The following is a 27,755-nucleotide window of genomic DNA, read 5'->3' as shown; positions in this document are numbered from 1 at the left end:
TTAAATAATGTACTGTAACAGTATAAAATAGTTATAGTAAGGGGGCGTGGCTTGGAGAGGTACTGGGACGGCAGCTGCAGCTTAGGCTCCGCTCGGAGAAGGCATTCTGTAGCCGCTCACAGCATTAATAGAGAAGAGTTACTCACCCTACCGGCTGTGGGAACACTTTAGGAGTCCAGCGATGTCCAGGAGGAGGTCTGCAAAGAACAATCCTGTGAGGCTGGAGGAGTTGTTCGGGACGCACGGCTCCCATTCTGCAATGGCCGCGGAGGACACGCCCATCTCTAGATCCCCAGCAGAACAACAGATAGAGCAGATGGAGACTGTGTATGAAGAGGAATCAGCCCGAGGAGACACTGAAGAAGTGCCAGGAGCAGGCGGAGATGGCCAGACTGCGGAGGTCTCCTTAGAAAGTTAAAGGTTGGTGGTGTCAGGAGACTCTGTAGCAGGCTCCATGATAAACAAGATGGCACCAACCACATTGCTGCAGAGCATCTCCTCACCTACTGGCAACGCCTATCTAAGCCAGAGGACACAGAAATCTCTGCTGCATATGAAGTGGGGAGGGAGAATGTAATCTGCAGAAACTGTGTGCCACTAATAAGCCAGCATCAGTGTTATATATAAAAAAAGCCATACTAGCTCTAAGAGACACTATCCACACAGAGCTTAAGGAGCTTTCATCCAAGGTCAACACCTCTGTCATGGAAGTGAATGATAGAATGGATAAAACAGAAAACAAAATGGAGGAGTTGGTTAAATCGCATAACGAGCTAATCGACGCACACTACAAATGTCCTATGTTGATTCTCTTCTCCGCAGATCAACATCTACGCCCGACTCAACGCAGTTTTGTAAAAATCTCCCAAGGGAGGACTTTGTTTGTTTCTATGGTTATTTTGTTTTTACAGGCATCGTCGCTTTCTGTACCCATCCGGGCTCTTGGAATCATCTCTCGTTGGTAGTGCTATGGCTGCGACAATAATATCCCTGAACGCCAATGGTTTAAACTTTCCATACAAAAGACGCTCCACTTGGAGAGAAACCATTTTCTGGAAGGCCGATATAGTGTGTATACAAAAGACTCATTTGTTGAACTCGAATTGTGTAAGGATGTCACACAAAAAATTCCCTCAAAACTTTTTTTGCATGTGCACCAAGAAAACAAGCAGGGGTATTGATCGCATTTCAAGACACCAAAACATTTGTTATAGATAAACAGATATGTGACCCTAGGGGACGTTAAATCATTTTAGTGGGCACCTATGATAGCAAGCAAATGATGATAGTAAATGTTTACGTTCCAAACTCAAAGCAAATACATTTCTTGAACAGACTCAAAAAAAATAAAATAATCAAGGAGCGAAAAGTTCAGTGGTAATGTGTGGAGACTTCAACCTAGTTCCTGACAGATGTATAGATACTACTAATAGGAGAAGAGGTGGGGCTACCCTAAGTAAATGGATACAGGAAATAGCATTGTACGATTCATTCAGATGTCTCAATGCATCTGCAAAAGAATTCACTTTCTACTTTCCACGCCACAAGACATTTTCCCGTATAGATCTGTGCCTGGTGGACAGAAGTCTCCTCGAGTCAGTAACCAAATCAGAAATAGGAACAGCCACATGGTCGGATCATGTCCCGATAATATGATTATTAGCCCTTGGTAGCAATAACTATACAAACAGAACCTGGAGAAACAACACGTTCCTGATGGGACTACCCACTTATAAAAAAGAAATACAAACAGCATTAGACGAATACTTTACATTCAATAATACTCCAGATATTGACCCTATGACACTATGGAACGCCCATAAGGCCTATATAAGCGTGATCTTCATAAAATTGGGAGCTAAATATAAAAAAGATAAACTAAGGAAAACAGACAAGCTTATTGCTCATATTCAAATTTTGGAAAACAAAGCAAAACACACCCCTTCTCAAAAAACACATGATGGTTTGTTCAAGGCAAGACTAGAGCTGCGAAAGGCGCTCCAGAGTGAATATGATAAAGATATGATCACCCACCGTGCGGGTATCTAAGGATCCTTGAACAGGCAATCAAAATGGATGGCTAACCTTGTTAAAAGGAAATCAATCAAAGCCAAAATTCCCTATGTTTGGGACTCAAAAGAATCATAAAGTAATGCACCCAAAACAAATTGCAGATACATTCTGCTCATTTTACAATAACTTGTACAATCTACAAGATAACCCATATGAAAACCAACCAAACAGCGTCAAAATAACGGAGTATATAAGCTCCTTACAGGCCGAAATCTTAAATCAGTAAATAATCCCTGAAATAGCAGCAGCAGTTTTGTCCTTGAAAAACCTAAAAGCTCCAGGACCAGATGGATCTTCGGCTCAGTATTATAAACTCTTCCTGTCATTACTATCTCCATTCATAGCTAAAACTTTTAATATAGCTAAACAAAAAGGAGCATTCCCTGAGGAGATGCTTCAAGCTACAATAGTAGTCTTGCCGAAACCCGGCAAAGAACCAAATGATACAGCGAATTTCAGGCCAATCTCACTACTCAATACAGACATAAAAATTTATGCCAAGATACTAATGGGTAGACTGCTCAGAGTTCTTCCGGATATTATTCACTCTGACCAAATAGGCTTCGTTAGGGGCAGACAGGCCTCGGATGGCACAAGAAAAATTTTAAACCTTTTACATTCTGTGGAAACCTCCCAAACACCAAAAATTAGGCTTGCCCTAGACGCAGAAAAGGCTTTCAACAGAGTCCATTGAAAGTATGCCTTTGAAATACTAAAAAAAAATTGGATTTGGGGAGGAGGCGATCTGTGCCATTCGGGCCCTGTATTCACATCCCCATGCCAGGGTGTTGGTAGACAGAATCCTCAATACACTACTGGTAACTCACAGCACACCTCAGGATATTTAAATCAGATGATGAAGACTAAAAAGTCTATTGCATGCATGCCAAAATGTAGGGGTCAGAGCCTCAAAAACCCGAAAACGACAATTCAGTATACGAACAGAAGGATGGCAGCATTCTAGGCGTATTACGTTTATCAGTAATTTATTCCTCCATAAAACCGCAATGTTTCGACCCGCTTAGGGTTTTTGTCAAGCATAATACAATATAGTTGCAGACACCAACATATATCACAATAACAGAACAACCATAACCAATCACTTTTGCAGATCCACATGTGTGTGTCACAACAATTACCTTAAGGCTCAACCTCCTTGTCCGGTAGATTTCCATCTATTGGAACACAGACCACGTTATCTCCGGCTGGCTCCATGTATGTCATAAGTTTTACTGATGGCCGTCATTCCCTTAACGAATCTGTGCATGTGCGGTATGTCTGGAGTGCCGTGAGAGTCCCTCCTCTGACATCTGTGTATTGGGACTCTCGTGTGCTGCTGCTCATGCGCGGGACTAACCGAAGGTCTCACGATACTTCGGTCTCAGCAGTATCATCCCTTACACTACAATGAATTCCCATATTAATATGCCGTATATACCATATCTCAGCGCGATCTATGTGCACTTAAGGAAATAGTTTATTAGGTCCCAGAGTGAAGGTAAATATAATTATAAGCAAAGCGCCAATTAATATCATAATACTGGTATAACATTACAAAGCGGGGGTCATACAGAATAACCTCTTTCCCTATAAATTGTGGTACTGTCCAGTGCCTATATAATCCATGCAAACCAACACCTGTAGCCCTCTTTTTACCTGCAAATCTTATCAATAATACACCGACCACATGGGTTCTGCTTATTAGAATTTATTTATTAACAGGGTCTCTATATTTCCTACCCTACTAAATCATCTCAAGGCACCTTATATGTGCAAAATACGGAACAGCATTGGTACAAGGAATACAAGAATTTATTTTTTTTAAAGGGGACACAAAGCCAACTCAAAAAGAAAATAGCACATGGAGAGACATCTTCTGTCATCACAGGCACAATATTTCATCAATTTATAGATTTGTATCTCTATCCAAGAAATTATGTTCTCTCCATTTTTCGTGCACATGGAGAGAGCCGTGGTAGGTGTTCATGTCTGTTTCCAGATGTCCAAGACAATAGGAGGGAGCCTCGGTACCACAACCTGTGGGTTCTGCAATACATAAAATGTGTCAATTAAAAACAAATCATCAAGATATACAGTGGTAGATGTTATAAATGTGTCCACTATCCGTTATTCCTATTCTGTGACGGAACCTTAGAGTTAGATATGTGGCATGAAATCATAATCTAAGTTTAAGCCTTTTGGTGACATTTTGTCCAATAAAAATATCCACCGCAGCTCACACTTTTGCAGCCTGAGCGTTCTATCCCCACCTCTCAACAGAGGTGGGACCGAATCTATCACCCCGAACCTGAGTTGACTTACCGAATGTTTATGCTCAAAGAAGTGTTTTGAGACGGGGAGTTCTTTATTATTCATGCGGATGGTGCTTTTATGTTCATTTATTCTTTCACACACTTCTCTAGTGGTGTGGCCCACATAACCCATCCCACAGGGGCAGGTTAGTAGGTACACTACATAAGATGACCGGCAAGAGAATCTACCTTTAATTTTGAATCTCTTCCCTGTGAGGGGATGTGAAAATTCCTCCCCTTTCACCAGATTTCCACAGCATGCGCATGGCAGGCATGGAAAATTGCCTCTCTTTGTTGGTGCCAATACTTGCTGTGTCAGATCTTCTTTCTTTGGAGTACAGAGTTTAACTAGGTAATCCCTCAAATTGCGACCTCTATGATAGGCCATAATTGGGGGGGATGAAAATTCCTTGATCTCACATCATTTTTCAATAATTGGCCAATGTTTTTTAATTATTTTCCTGATACTCTCACTTTCAGGACCAAATGTCGAAATTAGAGGGATCCTATCGTTTTCACGACATTTCTTAGTTTTACGTATCTCAGATCTTGGTGTAGATTTAATTTTGTCAAGCGTCTTATTAATTAAAGGTTTGGGGTACCCTCTGTCAAGGAATTTTCTTGCCATTTGTTGAAGACGTTCGTCCACAAACTCGTCATCAGTTATCTTTCGTACCCTAAGGCACTGGCTCCAGGGAAGAGATTCAAGGGTCCTTCTTGGGTGATTGCTTTCGAACCTAAGGATATTGTTCCTGTCCATCATTTTCACGAATAAATCCGTATACAGTCTCCCCGCTCTTTTAATCACCATAACATCCAGGAATTGGATGTTGGTGAATGAATGATTCACAGTAAATTTCAGGTCTGTGTCCAGGGTGTTAATTATCTCACAAAATGTGTGAAGCTGCTCATCACTGCCCATCCAAATCAGAAAGATATCATCTATATATCTGTACCATTTTCCGACTAGCGGCCAAAACTCTAATGTTTGTAGAAGCTCTTCCTTAAAGGATCTCATGTACACATTAGCGTACGTTGGCGCGACATTCGCAACACATTTTGTGAGAGAAGGAGCAGGAATACCCAATCTAGGGATGTATTATAAAGCAACTGTACTAAATCAAACCAGAAGCTGGATTAAAAAAGAAGACAGACCAGCATGGATGGGTATTGAAAACAGCTTTATGAAGGGAGTTTCTGGCCAACTAATACTTTTCAGCATCAGTAGAAGCTGTGCTGGATCCTTCAGAACTGAAAATGTTGGATATGGGGGTGTCTCCTTCTATGCAAATCTCTATTGACTCATGGAAGGCATTAACAAAAATATTGGCAGTACACAGTACTCTGAAAAAGCCGATGTTGCCTCTTAATCTCCTGAGTCTTTCTATGCCGGTCTTGGAGGTGGAGATATGGAGGAAAGAAAGAATAAAATGGATAGACGATTTAATTTGTACAAATAACATATGTTCCTTCAAAGATCTACAGTCTAGACATGGGCTACTGCATGGGGAGATGTTCAAATATTTTAGAATTCGATCTTTCCTTCAAAATTTCCCAATTCATAATATAAAATTCCCTAGTGAAATAATTAATAAAATAATGCTAGAAGCGGTCATGGGAAAATCAGAGACTAGATTCTTTTATGACATATTAACGGGAAATAACAAATTAACTAAGAAAACTCATATGCTGAGTTGGGAGAGTGAACTGAGGGAAACAATACCCGGTGAAACCTGGGAGAAATTCTTCAGATCAGTGGAAAAATCCCCTAAAGGTATGAATATATTGGAAGTACAAGCGAAAATACAAATGAGGTGGTATTACACTCCTTCGTTGCTAGTTAGCAGATTCAATAGTGGGGATGGCTTGTGTTGAAGGAAATGTGGTCAGAAAGGCTCCCTCTCGCATGTGTTCTGGTCATCCCCGATATTGAGAGATTTCTGGGAGGGAATACTCCACCTCTTCAAAGATACCGTATTTTTCACTTTATAAGACGCACCGGTCTATAGGACGCACCCCCGTTTTAGAGCGGGAAAATAGGGGAAAAAAATTTAAACTCACCCAGGGACAGCGCAGGGTTAGTGCCGGGTGACGGAGCAGCAGAGGTCTGAAAAACAGGTACTCCATGTCACAGCGGCACGTGTGTGCAGCAGGAGGAAGGAAGGAAGCTGTTTGGTGGAGGCGGGAAGCAGCAGAAGTACCCGCCGGCGCTCGCGACCAATCAGAGGTATGTATGGGCGGCAGGGGGGGGAAGGAGAGAAATCTTCTAAGGGATCGCACATTTGTTCGTGCGATTGTGAATTTGACGCGCAATCGCGCTAAATAAATCGCGTTCACGTGTTAAATTCGCGATCGTGCTAAAAATGGCGATCAGAACGAATTTTCGGCACATTCGCTCTATAAGACGCAGGGACCTTTCCCCCCCCCCCGCTTTGGAGGCAAAAAAAAGTGCGTCTTATAAAGCGAAAAATACGGTATGTTGAAGATTAATATCTCTAGAGACACTAAATTGATTTTGCTTTTGATTAGTATAGAGGAATACCCAATAAATAGTAGATACCTGCTAGGTCATTCTCTCATGACAGCCAAAACGTTTATTGCCAAACATTGGAAGGAGCCTTCACTCCCAGAAATAAGAGAGTTTAAAGACCGTATGGTGGAGCAATGCGTATATGAAAAATGGTTAGCACTAGAGATGAGCGAACACCAAAATGTTCGGGTGCTCGTTATTCGGAACGAACTTCCCGCGATGCTCGAGGGTTCGTTTCGAACAACGAACCCCATTGTAGTCAATGGGCGACCAGAGCATTTTTGTATTTCGCCGATGCTCGCTAAGGTTTTCATGTGTGAAAATCTGGGCAATTCAACAAAGTGATGGGAACGACACAGCAACGGATAGGGCAGGCGAGGGGCTACATGTTGGGCTGCATCTCAAGTTCACAGGTCCCACTATTAAGCCACAATACCGGCAAGAGTGGGAACCCCCCCCTCCCAACAACTTTTACTTCTGAAAAGCCCTCATTAGCATGGCATACCTTTGCTAAGCACCACACTACCTCCAACAAAGCACAATCACTGCCTGCATGACACTCCACTGACACTTCTCCTGGGTTACATGCTGCCCAACCGCCCCCCCTCCCCCCCACAGCGCACACCAAAGTGTCCCTGGGCAGCCTTCAGCTGCCCTCATGCCACACCACGCTCATGTCTATTTAGAATTGCGTCTGCCATGACGAGGGACCGCAGGCACACACTGCAGAGGTTGGCACGGCTAGGCAGCGACCCTCTTTAAAAGTGGCGGAGCGATAGTCCACAATGCTGTACAGAAGCAATGAGAAATAGAATCCTGTGCCACCGCCATCAGGAGCTGCACACGTGGGCATAGCAATGGGGAACCTATGTGCCACACACTATTCATTCTGTCAAGGTGTCTGCATGCCCCAGTCAGACCGGGCTTTTTAATTCATAGACACAGGCAGGTACAACTCCCTATTGTGAAGTCCCTGTCGACCCACAGCATGGGTGGCTCTCTGGAACCCACTGGCGGTACACAGAAATATCCCATTGCATTGCCCAACACAGCTGAGGTAGTAATGTCGTGCTTAATGCAGGTGGGCTTCGGCCCACACTGCATGCCCCAGTCTGACTGGGGTTCTTTATAAGTGTACAGATGTAGTAAAAACTCCGTGTGCACCTACAGCATGGGTGGGTGCCAGGAAGCCACCGGCGGTACATAGAAATATCCCATTGCATTGCCCAACACAGCTGAGGTAGTAATGTTGTGCTTAACCCTTTCCAATCCAATTTGTATATGGTTTTCCTAGGGGGCTTACTCTTTTTCTGCCGTTATACAACGGCGCTATATGCTGGCTAAAGCCAGTACTGCATGAGCTGACACGTAGGATAGGCTCCGACAGCAGAGAGGCTGGCAATATACAGTAAGAGAACCCCGACGGACGTCTACCAACAACGGAGCTGTACAGCCTTAAACCCTAATGTCTTCACAGTTCACACAGTGGACTGGAAAGGGTTAATGCAGGTGGGTTTCGGCCCACACTGCATGCCCCAGTCAGACTGGGTTTCTTTATAAGTGGAAACAGATGCATTTATAATTCCCTGTGGACCCACACCATGGGTGGGTGCCAGGAAGCCACCGGCGGTACATAGAAATATCACATTGCATTGCCCAACACAGCTGAGGTAGTAATGTCGTGCGTAATACAGGTGGGCTTCGGCCCACACTGCATGCCCCAGTCAGACTGGGGTTCTTTAGAAGTGTACAGATGTATTAAAAACTCCGTGTGCACCTACAGCATGGGTGGCTCCCTGGAACCCACCGGCGGTACATAAAAATATCCCATTGCATTGCCCAACACAGCTGAGGTAACGTCAGCTGTAATGCAGGTGGGCTAAAAATTAATTTGATTACACTGTAGGCGAGGGCCCACAAAAATTGCTGTATCAACAGTACTAATGTACATCCCAAAAATTGGCCATGGCCAGCCAAGAGGGCAGGTGAAACCCATTAATCGCTTTGGTTAATGTGGCTTAAGTGGTAACTAGGCCTGGAGGCAGCCCAGTGTAACGAAAAATTGGTTCAAGTTAAAGTTCCAATGCTTTTAAGCGCATTGAAACTTATAAAAATTGTTCAGAAAAATTATTTGAGTGAGCCTTGTGGCCCTAAGAAAAATTGCCCGTTCAGCGTGATTACGTGAGGTTTCAGGAGGAGGAGCAGGAGGAGGAGGAGGAGGAATATTAGACACAGATTGATGAAGCAGAAATGTCCCCGTTTTGGATGGTGAGAGAGAACGTAGCTTCCATCCGCGGGTGCAGCCTACGTATTGCTTACGTATCGCTGCTGTCCGCTGGTGGAGAACAGAAGTCTGGGGAAATCCAGCCTTTGTTCATCTTGATGAGTGTTAGCCTGTCGGCACTGTCGGTTGACAAGCGGCTACGCTTATCTGTGATAATTCCCCCAGCCGCACTAAACACCCTCTCCGACAAGACTCTAGCCACAGGACAAGCAAGCACCTCCAGGGCATACAGCGCTAGTTCAGGCCACGTGTCCAGCTTCGACACCCAGTAGTTGTAGGGGGCAGAGGCGTCACCAAGGATGGTCGTGCGATCCGCTACGTACTCCCTCACCATCCTTTTACAGTGCTCCCGCCGACTCAGCCGTGACTGGGGAGCGGTGACACAGTCTTGGTGGGGAGCCATAAAGCTAGCCAGGCCCTTAAAGACTGTTGCACTGCCTGGGATGTACATGCTGCTCGATCTACGCACATCCCCTGCTACCTTGCCCTCGGTACTGCGCCTTCTGCCACTAGCGCTGTCGGCTGGGAATTTTACCATCAGCTTGTCCGCAAGGGTCCTGTGGTATAGCAACACTCTCGAACCCCTTTCCTCTTCGGGAATCAGAGTGGGCAGGTTCTCCTTATACCGTGGATCGAGCAGTGTGTACACCCAGTAATCCGTAGTGGCCAGAATGCGTGCAACGCGAGGGTCACGAGAAAGGCATCCTAACATGAAGTCAGCCATGTGTGCCAGGGTACCTGTACGCAACACATGGCTGTCTTCACTAGGAAGATCACTTTCAGGATCCTCCTCCTCCTCCTCCTCCTCCTCAGGCCATACACGCTGAAAGGATGACAGGCAATCAGCCGGTGTACCGTCAGCAGCGGCCCAAGCTGTCTCTTCCCCCTCCTCCTCATGCTCCTCCTCCTCCTCCTGTACGCGCTGAGAAATAGACAGGAGGGTGCCCTGACTATCCAGCGGCATACTGTCTTCCCCCGCCCCCGTTTCCGAGCGCAAAGCAGCTGCCTTTATGGTTTGCAGGGAATTTCTCAAGATGCATAGCAGAGGAATGGTGACGCTAATGATTGTAGCATCGCCGCTCACCACCTGGGTAGACTCCTCAAAATTACCAAGGACATGGCAGATGTCTGCCAACCAGGCCCACTCTTCTGAAAGGAATTGAGGAGGCTGACTCCCACTGCGCCGCCCATGTTGGAGTTGGTATTCGACTATAGCTCTACGTTGTTCATAGAGCCTGGCCAACATGTGGAGCGTAGAGTTCCACCGTGTGGGCACGTCGCACAGCAGTCGGTGCACTGGCAGCTTAAAGTGATGTTGCAGGGTGCGCAGGGTGGCAGCGTCCGTGTGGGACTTGCGGAAATGTGCGCAGAGCCGGCGCGCCTTTACGAGCAGGTCTGACAAGCGTGGGTAGCTTTTCAGAAACCGCTGAACCACCAAATTAAAGACGTGGGCCAGGCATGGCACGTGCGTGAGGCTGCCGAGCTGCAGAGCCGCCACCAGGTTACGGCCGTTGTCACACACGACCATGCCCGGTTGGAGGCTCAGCGGCGCAAGCCAGCGGTCGGTCTGCTGTGTCAGACCCTGCAGCAGTTCGTGGGCCGTGTGCCTCTTATCGCCTAAGCTGAGTAGTTTCAGCACGGCCTGCTGACGCTTGCCCACCGCTGTGCTGCCACACCGCGCGACACCGACTGCTGGCGACATGCTGCTGCTAACACATCTTGATTGCGAGACAGAGGAGGAGGAGGAGGAGGAGGAGGAGGGTGCTTTAGTGGAGGAAGCATACACCTCCGCAGATACCACCACCGAGCTGGGGCCCGCAATTCTGGGGGTGGGTAGGACGTGAGCGGTCCCAGGCTCTGACTCTGTCCCAGCCTCCACTAAATTCACCCAATGTGCCGTCAGGGAGATGTAGTGGCCCTGCCCGCCTGTGCTTGTCCACGTGTCCGTAGTTAAGTGGACCGTGGCAGTAACCGCGTTGGTGAGGGCGCGTACAATGTTGCGGGAGACGTGGTCGTGCAGGGCTGGGACGGCACATCGGGAAAAGTAGTGGCGATTGGGAACTGAGTAGCGTGGGGCCGCCGCCTCCATGATACTTTTGAAGGACTCCGTTTCCACAACCCTATACGGCAGCATCTCAAGGCTGATGAATTTTGCTATGCGGACGGTTAACGTTTGAGCGTGCGGGTGCGTGGCGGCGTACTTGCCCTTGCGCTCCAACAGTTGCGCAAGCGACGGCTGGACGGTGCGCTGAACTACACTGCTGGATGGGGCCGAGGACAGCGGAGGTGAGGGTGTGGGTGCAGGCCAGGAGACGGTAGTGCCTGTGTCCTGAGAGGGGGGTTGCATCTCAGTGGCAGGTTGGGGCACAGGGGGAGAGGCAGGGGTGCAAACCGGAGGCGCTGAACGGCCTTCGTCCCACCTTGCGGGGTGCTTGGCCATCATATGTCTGCGCATGGTGGTGGTGGTGAGGCTGTTGGTGTTGGCTCCCCGGCTGAGCTTTGCGCGACAAAGGTTGCACACCACTGTTCGTCGGTCGTCAGGCGTCTCTGTGAAAAACTGCCAGACCTTAGAGCACCTCGGCCTCTGCAGGGTGGCATGGCGCGAGGGGGCGCTTTGGGAAACACTTGGTGGATTATTCGTTCTGGCCCTGCCTCTACCCCTGGCCACCGCACTGCCTCTTGCAACCTGCCCTGCTGATGCCCTTGACTCCCCCTCTGAAGACCTGTCCTCCTGAGTAAGCGTTGCACACCAGCTGGGGTCAGTCACCTCATCGTCCTGCTGCTCTTCCTCCGAATCCTCTGTGCGCTGCTCCCTCGGACTTACTGCCCTTACTACTACCTCACTGCAAGACAACTGTGTCTGATCGTCATCGTCCTCCTCACCCACAGAAAGTTGTTGAGACAGTTGGCGGAAGTCCCCAGCCTCTTCCCCCGGACCCCGGGAACTTTCGAATGGTTGGGCATCAGTGACGATAAACTCCTCTGGTGGGAGAGGAACCGCCGCTGCCCAATCTAAGCAGGGGCCCGAGAACAGTTCCTGGGAGTGTTCCCGCTCCTGAGCAGGTGTTATTGTAGTGGAGTGAGGAGGCTGGGAGGAAGGAGGAGCAGCAGACAGAGGATTCGGATTGGCAGCAGTGTACGGCGCAGAACTGCGGGTAGACGATAGGTTGCTCGAAGCACTTTCTGCCATCCAGGACAGGACCTGCTCACACTGCTCATTTTCTAATAACCGTCTCCTGCGTGGACCCATTAATTGGGCGATGAATGTGGGGACGCCAGAAACGTGCCTCTCTCCTAATCGCGCAGCAGTCGGCTGCGACACACCTGGATAAGGAGCTTGGCCTGTGCCCACACCCTGACTTGGCCCTCCGCGTCCTCGGCCGCGTCCACGTCCTCTAGGCCTACCCCTACCCCTCAGCATGCTGTATTACCAGTGATTTGATTTCACAGGCAGGAAATAAATTGGCGCAAGACTGCAGGCCAAATATAATTTTTTCCCTTTTTTGAAAACGAAAGGCCCCACTGCCTCTAGTGAATGAATAATCTAAGTTTAATAACTGTGCTGTTTTCCTGCTAATGTGTCACAGAACGTGAGGGTAGCAGAGTTATTAACTGTGGCAGAGCAGGTATTTTTTTTCCCAATTAAGGAAAGCAAATGGCGAAGCCAGGAGTAAAACGTAGCTGGGTGCGTATGATTTTTACAGGTTGCAGACGCAGCCGACACGTGTCCACCGGCGTTAGGACGGACAGAGGCAGGACAAATAGAATTATTCTCACTTGTTTTACAAGCAAAAGGCAGCACTGCGTATATTCTATGAACATGAGAAGTTTAATAACTGTGCTGTTTTCCTGCTAATGTGTCACAGAACGTGAGGGTAGCAGAGTTATTAACTGTGGCAGAGCAGGTATTTTTTTTCCCAATTAAGGAAAGCAAATGGCGAAGCCAGGAGTAAAACGTAGCTGGGTGCGTATGATTTTTACAGGTTGCAGACGCAGCCGACACGTGTCCACCGGCGTTAGGACGGACAGAGGCAGGACAAATAGAATTATTTTCCGTTTTTTTGCACCAAAAGGCAGCACTGCGTATATTCTATGAACATGAGAAGTTTAATAACTGTGCTGTTTTCCTGCTAATGTGTCACAGAACGTGAGGGTAGCAGAGTTATTAACTGTGGCAGAGCAGGTATTTTTTTTCCCAATTAAGGAAAGCAAATGGCGAAGCCAGGAGTAAAATGTAGCTGGGTGCGTATGATTTTTACAGGTTGCAGACGCAGCCGACACGTGTCCACCGGCGTTAGGACGGACAGAGGCAGGACAAATAGAAATATTTTCACTTGTTTTACAAGCAAAAGGCAGCACTGCGTATATTCTATGAATAATAACTGTGTTGTGGCCCTGCCTATACAATTCTTTCCCTGCAGTATCAATGGAGGGTGGAATGCTCTGCAGAGGCGATTTTGAGAAGCAAAAAAAAATGCAGCACAGCTAACAGCAGCCTGGACAGTACTGCACACGGATAAATATGGCCCTAGAAAGGACCGTTGAGGTTCTTGAAGGCTACACTCACTCCTAACACTCTCCCTGCCTATGCAGCACTTCTGTCCCTAATGCCAGGTGCAACGCTCTGCAGAGCCGATTTTGAGAAGAAAAAAAATGGCACTGCTAACAGCAGCCAACACACAGCTATCAGTGGCCCTTATAAGGACCTTTGGGGGGTCTTGAAGCCTACACTAACTACCAATTCTTTCCCTACAGCAGCTCCGGTACAAACAGCACTGTCCCTCATCTAACTCACACGGCATCTGAGCCGAACCGCGGGAGGGGCCGACTTTTATGTTCGGGTGACACCTGATCTTCCCAGCCACTCACAGCAAGGGGGTGGTATAGGGCTTGAACGTCACAGGGGGAAGTTGTAATGCCTTCCCTGTCTTTCAATTGGCCAAAAAAAGCGCGCTAACGTCTCAGGGAAGGAAGTGAAAGTAACCAGAACACCGCATGGTGTTCGTTACGAATAACGAACATCCCGAACACCCTAATATTCGCACGAATATCAAGCTCGGAAGAACACGTTCGCTCATCTCTAGTTAGCACTTTGTAGTAATTCCATACAACAATATAGGAAGTCGTGGGATGTATGGAAAAGTTTCATCAACAACTAGTATGAATAAAATATACAGATGCCAAGTTAATTCAGTTAAAATTTCATATTGTGTTTACTTCATTATGCCTGTAAACCTGTCTCTAAATGTAGAAGTGACTTAAGCTAAGTATTATGAAGTATAACGACATGTCGTTTTTCTTGTTTACTTATAAAAAATTGGATTATATGCAAAGATATTCAAAAAATCAAAACAATTCAAGTATCATACATGACTAAAAACATTGTATTTTTACAGAAATTTGTGAAAATTATAGAAACGTATGACTCTATAATATTCCAATAAAAAAATCAATGATGAAAAAAAAAAAGATAGTTATAGTAAAATGTTGCCCAATATAACACATTACTGAATTAAAAACATTATTACATCAGTCAAGAAATGGAATGCACGCATTAAGACTTCTTAAGAATGTACGGAGCCTTAATGGACAATTTTGAAACCTATTAATTTTATTAGATTTTTGCACATTGCTGTGGAGGAATGTCATTGAGGTTAGTGCGCATATGTTCATGCACAGCTTTCTCAAGATTACACAACAGAATTTTAATTAGATTGAGGTCTGTACTTTGAGGGTTTAGTCACACGGGCGGCAATCGCTTGTATCAGTGGCGATCCGCGCATATTTCCACATGGAAAAACGTCCGCACCGCAAACATTCGCACCTGTCAAAAAAGAAGATATGGGTGGCAATGGAGCTGGTCATGCGGATTTTGGTCTGCACACAGTGCAGGCGTTTTTCCGTGCGGATCGCCGCCCGTGTGACTGAGCCCTTACTGGGCTATTGCAACAGTTTGATTCTCTTTCTTTTTAGCAATTATTATGCATATTTGCTGGTATTCTTGAGATCATTGTCCTGTTGCAGGACTCAGTTTAGGCCAATCTTTAGCTCTTGGATAAATGACCTCACATTATTTGACTTTGGTATACAGGAGTTCTTGGTCAACTCAATGACTGCAAGGTGACCAGCTGCAAGACAATCCCAAACCATCACCCCTTGTGCTGATCTGCTGTGTTTGGTTGTCATCAAATGTGGCAATTACCATGAAACATCTCTACTGTGGTCTCGTCTGTCCAAAGGACATTGTTTCAGAAGCCTTGCAGTTTGTTCAGATGCAACTTTACAGACTTTAGTTGTGACTAGAGATGAGCGAACGTGTTCGTCCGAACTTGATATCCGTGCGGATATTAGGGTGTTCGGGATGTTCGTTATTCGTAGCGAACACCATGCGGTGTTCGGGTTACTTTCACTTCCTTCCCTGAGACGTTAGCGCGCTTTTCTGGCCAATTGAAAGACAGGGAAGGCATTACAACTTCCCCCTGCGTCGTTCAAGCCCTATACCACCCCCCTGCAGTGAGTGGCTGGGGAGATCAGGTGTCCGCCTAATATAAAAGTCGGCCCCTCCCGCGGCTCGCCTCAGATGCCTTGTGAGTTAGATGAGGGACAGTGCTGTTTGTACCGGAGCTGCTGTAGGGAAAGAATTGGTAGTTAGTGTAGGCTTCAAGACCCCCAAAGGTCCTTATTAGGGCCACTGGTAGCTGTGTGTTGGCTGCTGTTAGCAGTGGCAATTTTTTTTTCTCTCAAAATCGGCTCTGCAGAGCGTTGCACCCGGCATTAGGGACAGAAGTGTTGCATAGGCAGGGAGAGTGTTAGGAGTGAGTGTAGCCTTCAAGAACCTCAACGGTCCTTTCTAGGGCCATATTTAACCGTGTGCAGTACTGTGCTGGCTGCTGTTAGCTGTGCTGCATATTTTTTTTCTTCTCAAAATCGCCTCTGCAGAGCATTGCAGCCTCCATTGATACTGCAGGGAAAGAATTGTGTAGGCAGGGCCACAACACAGTTATTATTCATTGAATATACGCAGTGCGGCCTTTTGCTTGTAAAACAAGTGAAAAAAATTCTATTTGACCTGCCTCTGTCCGTCCTAAGGGCTGTGGACACGTGTCGGCTGCGTGTGCAACGTTTAAAAATCAGACGCACCCAGCTACGTTTTACTGCTGGCTTCGCCATTTGCTTTCCTTAATTGGGAAAAAAATACCAGCTCTGCCAGTTATAATAACTCTGCTACCCTCACGTTCTGTGACACATTAGCAGGGCCACAGCACAGTTATTAAACTTCTCATGTTCATTGAATATACTGCAGTGCTGCCTTTTGGTGGAAAAAAACTGAAAAAAAATCTATTTGTCCTGCCTCTGTCCGTCCTAAGGGCTGTGTGTACGTGTCGGCTGCGTGTGCAACGTTTAAAAATCAGACGCACCCAGCTACGTTTTACTGCTGGCTTCGCCATTTGCTTTCCTTAATTGGAAAAAAAATACCAGCTCTGCCAGAGTTATAATAACTCTGCTACCCTCACGTTCTGTGACACATTAGCAGGGCCACAGCACAGTTATTAAACTTAGATTATTCATTCACTAGAGGCAGTGGGGCCTTTCGTTTTAAAAAAAAGGGAAAAAATTATATTTGGCCTGCAGTCTTGCGCCAATTTAGTTCCTGCCTGTGAAATCAAATCACTGGTAATACAGCATGCTGAGGGGTAGGGGTAGTCCTAGAGGACGTGGACGCGGCCGAGGACGCGGAGGGCCAAGTCAGGGTGTGGGCACAGGCCGAGCTCCTGATCCAGGTGTGTCGCAGCCGACTGCTGCGCGATTAGGAGAGAGGCACGTTTCTGGCGTCCCCACATTCATCGCCCAATTAATGGGTCCACGCGGGAGACGGTTATTAGAAAATGAGCAGTGTGAGCAGGTCCTGTCCTGGATGGCAGAAAGTGCTTTGAGCAACCTATCGTCAACCCGCAGTTCTGCGCCGTCCACTGCTGCAAATCCGAATCCTCTGTCTGCTGCTCCTCCTTCCTCCCAGCCTCCTCACTCCACTACAATGACACCTGCTCAGGAGCGGGAACACTCCCAGGAACTGTTCTCGGGCCCCTGCTTAGATTGGGCAGCAGCGGTTCCTCTCCCACCAGAGGAGTTTATCGTCACTGATGCCCAACCATTCGAAAGTTCCCGGGATCCGGGGGAAGAGGCTGGGGACTTCCGCCAACTGTCTCAACAACTTTCTGTGGGTGAGGAGGACGATGACGATCAGACACAGTTGTCTTGCAGTGAGGTAGTAGTAAGGGCAGTAAGTCCAAGGGAGCAGCGCACAGAGGATTCGGAGGAAGAGCAGCAGGACGATGAGGTGACTGACCCCACCTGGTGTGCAACGCTTACTCAGGAGGACAGGTCTTCAGAGGGGGAGTCAAGGGCATCAGCAGGGCAGGTTGCAAGAGGCAGTGCGGTGGCCAGGGGTAGAGGTAGGGCCAGACAGAATAATCCACCAACTGTTTCCCAAAGCGCCCCCTCGCGCCATGCCACCCTACAGAGGCCGAGGTGCTCTAAGGTCTGGCAGTTTTTCACAGAGACGCCTGACGACCGACGAACAGTGGTGTGCAACCTTTGTCGCGCAAAGCTCAGCCGGGGAGCCAACACCAACAGCCTCACCACCACCACCATGCGCAGACATATGATGGCCAAGCACCCCACAAGGTGGGACGAAGGCCATTCAGCGCCTCCGGTTTGCACCCCTGCCTCTCCCCCTGTGCCCCAACCTGCCACTGAGATGCAACCCCCCTCTCAGGACACAGGCACTACCGCCTCATGGCCTGCACCCACACCCTCATCTCCGCTGTCCTCGGCCCCATCCAGCAGTGTAGTTCAGCGCACCGTCCAGCCGTCGCTTGCGCAACTGTTGGAGCGCAAGCGCAAGTACGCCGCCACGCACCCGCACGCTCAAACGTTAACCGTCCGCATAGCAAAATTCATCAGCCTTGAGATGCTGCCGTATAGGGTTGTGGAAACGGAGTCCTTCAAAAGTATCATGGAGGCGGCGGCCCCGCGCTACTCAGTTCCCAGTCGCCACTACTTTTCCCGATGTGCCGTCCCAGCCCTGCACGACCACGTCTCCCGCAACATTGTACACGCCCTCACCAACGCGGTTACTGCCACGGTCCACTTAACAACGGACACGTGGACAAGCACAGGCAGGCAGGGCCACTACATCTCCCTGACGGCACATTGGGTGAATTTAGTGGAGGCTGGGACAGAGTCAGAGCCTGGGACCGCTCACGTCCTACCCACCCCCAGAATTGCGAGCCCCAGCTCGGTGGTGGTATCTGCGGAGGTGTATGCTTCCTCCACTAAAGCACCCTCCTCCTCCTCCTCCTCTGTCTCGCAATCAAGATGTGTTAGCAGCAGCATGTCGCCAGCAGTCGGTGTCGCGCGGTGTGGCAGCACAGCGGTGGGCAAGCGTCAGCAGGCCGTGCTGAAACTACTCAGCTTAGTCGATAAGAGGCACACGGCCCACGAACTGCTGCAGGGTCTGACACAGCAGACCGACCGCTGGCTTGCGCCGCTGAGCCTCCAACCGGGCATGGTCGTGTGTGACAACGGCCGTAACCTGGTGGCGGCTCTGCAGCTCGGCAGCCTCACGCACATGCCATGCCTGGCCCACATCTTTAATTTGGTGGTTCAGCGCTTTCTGAAAAGCTACCCACGCTTGTCAGACCTGCTCGTAAAGGCGCGCCGGCTCTGCGCACATTTCCGCAAGTCCCACACGGACGCTGCCACCCTGCGCACCCTGCAACATCACTTTAAGCTGCCAGTGCACCGACTGCTGTGCGACGTGCCCACACAGTGGAACTCTACGCTCCACATGTTGGCCAGGCTCTATGAACAGCGTAGAGCTATAGACGAATACCAACTCCAACATGGGCGGCGCAGTGGGAGTCAGCCTCCTCAATTCCTTTCAGAAGAGTGGGCCTGGTTGGCAGACATCTGCCATGTCCTTGGTAATTTTGAGGAGTCTACCCAGGTGGTGAGCGGCGATGCTACAATCATTAGCGTCACCATTCCTCTGCTATGCATCTTGAGAAATTCCCTGCAAACCATAAAGGCAGCTGCTTTGCGCTCGGAAACGGCAGCAGTGGAAGACAGTATGCCGCTGGATAGTCAGGGCACCCTCCTGTCTATTTCTCAGCGCGTACAGGAGGAGGAGGAGGAGCATGAGGAGGATGAGGAGGAGGGGGAAGAGACAGCTTGGCCCGCTGCTGACGGTACACCGGCTGATTGCCTGTCATCCTTTCAGCGTGTATGGCCTGAGGAGGAGGAGGAGGAGGATCCTGGCAGTGATCTTCGTAGTGAAGAGAGCCATGTGTTGCGTACAGGTACCCTGGCACACATGGCTGACTTCATGTTAGGATGCCTTTCTCGTGACCCTCGCGTTGCACGCATTCTGGCCACGACGGATTACTGGGTGTACACACTGCTCGACCCACGCTATAAGGAGAACCTGCCCACTCTCATTCCCGAAGAGGAAAGGGGTTCGAGAGTGTTGCTATACCACAGGACCCTTGCGGACAAGCTGATGGTAAAACTCCCAGCCGACAGCGCTAGTGGCAGAAGGCGCAGTACCGAGGGCAAGGTAGCAGGGGAGGTGCGGAGATCGAGCAGCATGTACATCCCAGGCAGTGCAACAGTCTTTAAGGGCCTGGCCAGCTTTATGGCTCCCCACCAAGACTGTGTCACCGCTCCCCAGTCAAGGCTGAGTCGGCGGGAGCACTGTAAAAGGATGGTGAGGGAGTACGTAGCCGATCGCACGACCATCCTCGGTGACGCCTCTGCCCCCTACAACTACTGGGTGTCGAAGCTGGACACGTGGCCTGAACTAGCGCTGTATGCCCTGGAGGTGCTTGCTTGTCCTGCGGCTAGCGTCTTGTCGGAGAGGGTGTTTAGTGCGGCTGGGGGAATCATCACAGATAAGCGTAGCCGCTTGTCAACCGACAGTGCCGACAGGCTAACACTCATCAAGATGAAGAAAGGCTGGATTTCCCCAGACTTCTCTTCTCCACCAGCGGACAGCAGCGATACGTAAGCAATACGTAGGCTGCACCCGCGGATGGAAGCTACGTTCTCTCTCACCATCCAAAACGGGGACATTTCTGCTTCATCAATCTGTGTCTAATATTCCTCCTCCTCCTCCTGAAACCTCACGTAATCACGCTGAACGGGCAATTTTTCTTAGGGCCACAAGGCTCACTCAAATAATTTTTCTGAACAATTTTTATAAGTTTCAATGCGCTTAAAAGCGTTGGAACTTTAACTTGAACCAATTTTTCGTTACACTGGGCTGCCTCCAGGCCTACTTACCACTTAAGCCACATTAACCAAAGCGATTCACCTGCCATCTTGGTTGGGCATGGCCAATTTTTACTGAGGTACATTAGTACTGTTGGTACACCAATTTTTTGGGGCCCTCACCTACAGTGTAATCATAGCAATTTGTATGTTCTTCGCCTGCACTCATGGTACAGAAAGGTGTGTGGGGTTGGCCTACACTTTAGCTACATAAATGTAACTTGGGCCTTGGCTATACTAAGGCTACTGAAATGGAACTAAGACTTCGCTCCCACTATACTGCTGCTTCAGAATTGTTACTGGGGCCTGTCTTGAGTGCTACTATTGCTGACATGGAACGAAGACTGCGCTCCCGCTATACGGCTGCTTCGGAATTGTTACTGGGGCCTGTCTTGAGTGCTACTATTGCTGACATGGAACGAAGACTGCGCTCCTCCTATAATGCTGCTACTGACATGTTAGTGGGGCCGGTCCTAATGCTACGGCTGAAATGTTACGAATTCTGGGCTCTGCCTATACCGCTGCTAATGGTATGTCTCTGGGGTGTGGAAACAGAGGCTTCCCAAAGACATGATGGCGGCGAGGCCATTTCCCACCAACGCGGTTACTGTTAAGGTGCATATAACCACGGACACGTGGAGAGGACACGTAGTGCCTCAAAAACATCCCCCTCCTCCTCCAACAGGGAAAACATTCTTGGCAAATGCCTTTGCATTGGTTCGTCTGGTGGCAGTCCAAGAATTTCACCTTTACCGACACAACAAGAGAGCCCCCACACCATCCCCCCGCCACGGCCCACTTAATCCTGGCCGCATTCCGAAAACCAACAAAATACAACCGTGCTACTAGGTCCGCAGTCACCACCACATTACCACCAACGCGGTTACTGTTAAGGTGCATATAACCACGGACACGTGGAGAGGACACGTAGTGCCTCAAAAACATCCCCCTCCTCCTCCAACAGGGAAAACATTCTTGGCAAATGCCTTTGCATTGGTTCGTCTGGTGGCAGTCCAAGAATTTTACCTTTACCGACACAACAAGAGAGCCCCCACACCATCCCCCCGCCACGGCCCACTTAATCCTGGCCGCATTCCGAAAACCAACAAAATACAACCGTGCTACTAGGTCCGCAGTCACCACCACATTACCACCAACGCGGTTACTGTTAAGGTACATATTACCAGTCTGACTGGGGCATGCAGACACCTTGACAGAATGAATAGTGTGTGCCACATAGGTTCCCCATTGCTATGCCCACGTGTGCAGCTCCTGATGGCGGTGGCACAGGATTATATTTCTCATTGCTTCTGTACAGCATTGTGGGCTATCGCCCCGCCCCTTTTAAAAAGGGGGTCGCTGCCTAGCCGTGCCAACCCTCTGCAGTGTGTGCCTGCGGTTCCTCCTCATGGCAGACGCACTTCTAAATAGACATGAGGGTGGTGTGGCATGAGGGCAGCTGAAGGCTGCGCAGGGACATTTTGGTGTGAGCTGTGGGGGGGGAGGGGGGGCGGTTGGTCAGCATGTAACCCAGGAGAAGTGGCAGCGGAGTGTCATCCAGGCAGTGATTGTGCTTTGTTGTAGCTAGTGTGGTGCTTAGCAAAGGTATGCCATGCTAATGAGGGCTTTTCAGAAGTAAAAGTTGTTGGGAGGGGGGGGGGGCCCACTCTTGCCGGTATTGTGGCTTAATAGTGGGACCTGTGAACTTGAGATGCAGCCCAACATGTAGCCCCTCACCTGCCCTATCCGTTTCTGTGTCATTCCCATCACTTTCTTGAATTGCCCAGATTTTCACACATGAAAACCTTAGCGAGCATCGGCGAAATACAAAAATGCTCTGGTCGCCCATTGACTTCAATGGGGTTCGTTATTCGAAACGAACCCTCGAACATCGCGGGAAGTTCGTCTCGAATAACGAACACCCGAACATTTTGGTGTTCGCTCATCTTTAGTTGTGACATATCTTAGGGCGAGCACCCACTGGCGTTTGCGTTTTCCGCGGGGAAAAAACGCAGCGTTTTCGCCGCGTTCCCCGCGTTTTTCCGCCCGTTTTCCGCGGCGTTTTTCGCGGCGTTTTCGCGGCGTTTTCGCGGCTTTTCCATTAATTTCCATGGAGAAAAATAAGGACACATATGCAACTGACAGCTCCTATGTTAAAAACGCAAACGCAACGCAAAAAAAACGCCAGTGGACAGGAACACATGTTATCTCTATGCCTGTGCAGGAAAAACGCAAAACGCAGGTAAAAAAACGCCAGTGGGTGCTCGCCCTTAAACTGTAAAAAAAAATCTGATTAGTAACCATAATCATTAAGTTCAGTTTCATTTTCTAGTTAATATATAATTATTTTTTTATTCTCTCTACAAAATATAAGTAATTGGTACTTGGTCTGTGTTGACCAGAAAGAAAGAAAATTAATTGTCTCTGACTACTGCAATGTCATCCTGTTTATGCAAGGCAGCTTTTATTTAATGCTGAATAAAGTTAGTTTCTACTTACTAAGGAAATTTCATAAGCTTTGTGGAGTCACCCAATTTGATAAAAATAACCTTGTATTAAGGTTGTTTCCGGTGTGTGTCTTGTACCATGTCTCAAATACAGATCCATATTACAGACATGTTAAAGATGACATTACAAGCATATTCCATCAGTATTTGACCAGTATTTGCTTATGTATATTTTACTTTCTACTTGACGAAAACTAAAAAAAAAATACGTCATGCTGCATTTTTAAAGAATGGTTGTAAAAAATACAGCTATGTAAGTACATAGATAGATTTACATTAGCTCCTTTTTGGAACTTAAATACACTCCCCTGAAAGTATCTTAAGAGTATAATCATAGTTGTGGCTTATCAATGGTGGATCAACATATTTACATTTACAAATCTATCTTTTATTCATACGTGAGGATCTGTTGGATATTTTTGTCTGCTACGTCTACTTAGGACTTAGTCACACGGGCGCCGGTACGACTGAGCCCTTACTGCAGGAAGAAGACGGATGTACTTGAGGACGGACGACTCCCCGCAGCGCAGAAGAAAGAACACATGACCGGCATTAAAGCCGGTCACATGTACTTTCTTCCGGCGCTGCAGAGAGACGTCCGTCCTGAAGTGTGGCTGTCTTCTTCCTGCAGTAACACTGGTGCCGATGCGCCCGTGTGACTAAGCCCTTAATGTGGAGTTTCTTCTGCATATAATATAGTGGAGGATATAAAATAGTTTAAATGATGGGAGTAGTGACCATGCTCCTATCCATATAGACGTATGTATACCTCAGCCAGCCCCCAGTGAATAGAGATGACGCCTCAATGACTCTCTCTTAGATTCCCCGGAGGAAAGATCTAATATAGAGACCCTTCTGGAGGAATACTTCACAAACAACTCAGACGGAAGCGTAGAGATACCCACGGTCTGGGAGACTCACAAGGGCTATGTGAGAAGGCTATTGATTGCACTTGGATCCAGAGTAAAAAAAACAAAAACAAAAACAAATAGATAATATATCATCCCAAATAGCTAATTCAGAACAGGCAGCAAAACAATCGTAGACAAAAAATAATTTAGAAACACTAACCTCCCTAAGACACCAACTTTGTTGTCTTCTCACAGATAAATTTAACAAGAAACATATGTACCGCAAACAGGCATACTACGCCCACGGTAATAGAGGCAGCAAAATCATAACAGCACTTCTAAAGAAGGCCAGAACTAGGAACGCGATCCCTTCCATAAAAACACAGACGGAGGGCCTTGGTCTCCTCCACACACGAAATTGCAAAAGAATTCCATCTCTTTTACTCAAAGCTGTACAACCTGGAGGAGAGCGAGAATCTCCCATCGGGACAGAACACTATAGAAAAAATAGACGCGTTTCTTAGATCCCTTAGGCCTCATGTCCACGGGGAAAATCGGGCCCGCTACGGATTCTACATGTAGAATCTGCAGCGGGTCCCTCCTGCCCCGCGGACATGAGCGCTGAAAATAAGAATAAATGAGAATAAACTCACCTCCCATCCGCTCCGTTTCTTCTCTGCGTCGCGGCCAGATCTTCTTTCTTCGGCCGGCGGATGAATTCGTCACGCCGGCGGCACGTCGCCGGCACGTCGTCGACGTGCCGCGCGCATGCGCCGGGCACATCCGCCGAGCGAAGCAAGGGAGATGCGGCCGTAAGAGAAGAGAAGACCTTCCCGGCCCGCTGCGGGTGAGTAAATGCTTTTAAATTCCTATTTTAGGTCTCCCGTGGATCCGGACGGCTTCCATAGGCTTCAATAGAAGCCCGTGGGAGCCATCCCCGTGGGAGACCCGCATGAAAATGGAGCATGGTCCAGATTTTTTCATGCTCCATTTTTTTTAAAATCACTTTTATTGACGATCCGCGGGTATTTATCTACCCGCGGGTGGTCAATGCATCCCTATGGGGTGCGGATCCGCGCGCAGGAGAAGAGTTAAAATCCGCTGCGGATTTTAATTCTTATTTTGCCCGTGGACATGAGCCCTTAACCTTCCTGAATTAGAAGCCGCAGAGGCTTCTTCATTAATAGCTCCGATCATAGAAAAAGAAATAGAAGACGTCCTGAATTCCTTTCCACTTGGTAAAAGCCCAGGGCCGGACGGCCTCTCATTAACCTACTACAAGGCCTTTAAGGCACAACTAGTCCCCCGACTAACTGAAACGTTCAATGCCCTTCTGAGCGGGGCTGAACTTCCCAAACAAGCGCAGGTAGCGCATATCACCCTTATCTTGAAGGAGAGCAAGGACCCAGAGAAGTGGTGCAGCTATAGGCCTATCTCACTCATTAACCAGGATGTAAAAAATCTGGGCCAAGCTCCTGGCCAAGAGATTGGGTGATTTCATTCCAGCGTTGATAAAACCCAAACAGGCAGGCTTCGTCAGGGGTAGAGAGGGAAGAGAAAATTGCGTAAGACTACTCCATGCTGCAAAATATGCGCAAATTCGCAAAATACCAACGGCCTTCGTCAGCACTGACACTGAGAAGGCGTTTGATAGGGTGAACTGGGTCTTTATGGAAAGGGTACTACTCAGATTTAACCTCCCCCCTGCTCTTGTCACTGCTATTTTCTCCCTCTACTCAAAACCTCATGCCAGACTTAAAATTAACGAATCCCTCTCATATCTCCCATTTGAGATACGAAATGGGACACGACAGGGCTGCCCCCTGTCCCCCACGCATCCTTACCATAGAACCGCTCCTACAATGGATAAGGCAAGATCCCATCATTAGGGGTCTGAAGGTCTACTCACACACTTTGTCAACGTCAGCATTCGCAGACGACATAATGTTTGTTATCACCAAACCGGAGAGGAGCCTCCCCAGACTTACTACAATACTAAAAGACTTTGGCGCTCTGTCGAACTTTAAGGTAAACTTTGCTAAATCTACAATTCTTAACATCTCAATCCCGCAGGCACAAAGCGAGTCCTTAAGATCCAATTCACCCTTCACATGGTCAGAGACGGTGGTAGATTACCTGGGGGAGCTCTCTAAAAGACTGAGGACCTTTATCTTCATAACTTCCAACCACTAATCCCACAAATAAAATCCCTACTGCGGTCATATGATCTTCCGCTCCTATCATGGTTCGGGAGAAAAAATATCCTAAAATCGTACATACTTCCTATAATCTATATATATAAAATTGAATGTATGTCTGCGTGTATGTCTGTCTGTCTGTCTGTCTGTTTGTCCTTTATGCGCTACTACACCATTCATCCGATCGCCATGAAACTTTGGGAAGTTGTTGAGTACACTCCTGGGAAAATTATAGGCATAGTACAAATATGCTATGATAAATGGCGCGTGCGCGAGCGTCGTCGACAGTTACGACCCTCCCACGTAGATCGTTCGATTTCCATCATTGCCACTAATTCTCTCACTTCCCGATGTTGTAGAAACATGAAATTTGGCACGAGCATTGACTATGTCATAAATAGGAAAAGGTAATGGGTCCCAACTCGATTATTCAATTCTAAGCGCCAAAGAATTAGCGTCCAAATTTTACGTACGGAATCTAATTTTCTCGCTTCCCAATGTCATGAAACTTGAAATTTGGCACGAGCATTGATTATGTCATAAATAGGAAAAGTTAATGGGTCCCAACTCGATTATTCAATTGTAAGCGCCAAAGAATTAGCGTCCAAATTTTACGTATGGAATCTAATTTTCTCGCTTCCCAATGTCATAGAAACTTGAAATTTGGCACGAGCATTGATTATGTCATAAATAGGAAAAGATAATGGGTCCCAACTCGATTATTCAATTCTATGCGCAAAAGAATTAGCGTCCAAATTTTACGTACGGAATGTCATTTTCTCACATAGAAACATGAAATTTGGCACGGGCATTGAATATGTCATAAATAGAAAACGCTAATGGGTCCCAACTCGATTATTCAATTCTATGCGCAAAAGAATTAGCATCCAAATTTTAAGTACGGAATGTCATTTTCTCACATAGAAACATGAAATTTGGCACGGGCATTGATTATGCCATAAATAGGAAAAGTTAATGGGTCCCAAGTCAATTATTCAATTCTAAGCGCAAAACAATTAGCGTCCAAATTTTACGTACGGAATCTAATTCTCTCACTTCCTGATATATATAAATGAATGTATGTCTGTCTGTCTGTCCTTTATGCATTACTACACCATTCATCCAATTGCCATGAGACTTTGGGAAGTTGTTGAGTACACTCCTGGTAAGATTACTGGCATAGTACAACTATCCTACGATAGGTGCCGCGCGTGCGAGCATCGTCGACAGTTATGCCCCCCAGACAAAGATCGTTTGATTTCCATCTCAAGCACGAAAGCAAAAGGCATTACCAGCAACGGGATGCGTGTTCAACCAGAAAATGATGCATCCGCCGAACGTTTTGCAAGACAATTGCTGGATATTGAGAATGCTGAGGTAAAATGAAAGCTGTGCTGTGATTGGTTGCTACTTCTTATACTACTGAGGTTGCATGAAAGCTGTGCTGCGATTCGTTGTTATATATTATACCACTGAGGTAACAGGAAAGCTGCGCTGTGATTGGTTGCTATTTTTTATATTGCTGAGGCAGAATAAAAGTTGCGCTGTGATTGGTTGTTATTTCTCTTACTGCTGAGGTAACATGAAAGCTGCGCTGTGATTGGTTGTTATATTTTATACTGCTAAGGTAACATGAAAGCTGCGCTGTGATTGGTTGTTATATATTATA

At 47.6% G+C, this 27,755-nt stretch overlaps 1 long non-coding RNA gene across 1 annotated transcript in view; it reads right to left on the bottom strand.

The window, feature by feature from the left end:
- Positions 1–3,875: 3,875 nt before the first annotated feature.
- Positions 3,876–27,755, bottom strand: part of LOC136573625 (uncharacterized) — a 56,586-nt gene continuing 32,706 nt past the window's right edge. Inside the window, exon 3 of the long non-coding RNA XR_010785899.1 lies at positions 3,876–4,119. This is a non-coding gene — a long non-coding RNA (uncharacterized lncRNA). The remainder of the gene's footprint in view (positions 4,120–27,755) is intronic.

Source organism: Eleutherodactylus coqui, chromosome 7, assembly GCF_035609145.1.
Source record: "Eleutherodactylus coqui strain aEleCoq1 chromosome 7, aEleCoq1.hap1, whole genome shotgun sequence".
Taxonomy (NCBI): Eukaryota; Metazoa; Chordata; class Amphibia; order Anura; family Eleutherodactylidae; genus Eleutherodactylus; species Eleutherodactylus coqui.
This window is presented reverse-complemented; position numbering and strand designations above follow the sequence as displayed.